Source organism: Pundamilia nyererei, unplaced genomic scaffold (genome assembly GCF_000239375.1).
Source record: "Pundamilia nyererei isolate P.nyererei 1_Seehausen unplaced genomic scaffold, PunNye1.0 scaffold00405, whole genome shotgun sequence".
NCBI lineage: Eukaryota > Metazoa > Chordata > Actinopteri > Cichliformes > Cichlidae > Pundamilia > Pundamilia nyererei.
In genome coordinates, this window is record NW_005187806.1 from 301,771 (window position 1) to 302,472 (window position 702).

The following is a 702-nucleotide window of genomic DNA, read 5'->3' on the forward strand; positions in this document are numbered from 1 at the left end:
GTTCTGGCTGATTCCCCAGCTACTATTGAAGGCAGTTGCACAGAGCAGCTCTCCGCTGGAACGCCGAGTCTCCTGAGTTCGTGCTCTCGGCTTCTTTAAAGAAGTCCCTGTGTGTATTCGCCTGTGGTACTAACTACTGTTTCCTGTATGTAGCTATCCCCCTCCTGGACCAGATTACGGACCTATCGTGTGTGTGGCGGTGTGAGTGGAGTTTTGGAGCGATTGCGGCTGAAGAGGAGTGAGTGTGCGTGGATTACCCCCTTCTCCCTGGAGCCCCTCCCAACTCACTGTACATATATCGCACTGAGGTGTTCCATATTGTAAATAAACTGCCTTCGTTTGTGTGCAAAGAACTCTGTCTGTGCTTGAGTCCATCCAGTAGCCATGCTTTTTAATTCTGCTGCAGATCTCATTAGATCATGGATCTGAGGACAGAGGATGCACAGGTGAGTCCACCTGTGATGTTTAAAACAGGCTAACATTGCTGAAACATACAAACCATGGCAGGACTCAACAAATACATTTTCATTTGTATTCAAGTCATTTGAGTTGTTCAGATGTTTCACTTTTTGTGTCTGAAAGTCTGTGTTTGGGGGAAAAACGGATTTTATTTTTTTAAGGTTTTGCAAAAGTCACAATAAGTTTTGGAGGCTCATAAAATCCTTTGATATGTTAAAACAAAACTTGAATCTTTGTAAAAAT

The 702-nt window shown here is 43.7% G+C and overlaps 1 protein-coding gene across 1 annotated transcript in view; it reads right to left on the bottom strand.

Moving 5' to 3' along the window:
- LOC106456538 (B-cell receptor CD22-like) overlaps positions 1 to 702 on the bottom strand; it is a 40,106-nt gene that overhangs the window by 166 nt on the left and 39,238 nt on the right. The gene's annotated exons all lie outside the window — the stretch shown is intronic.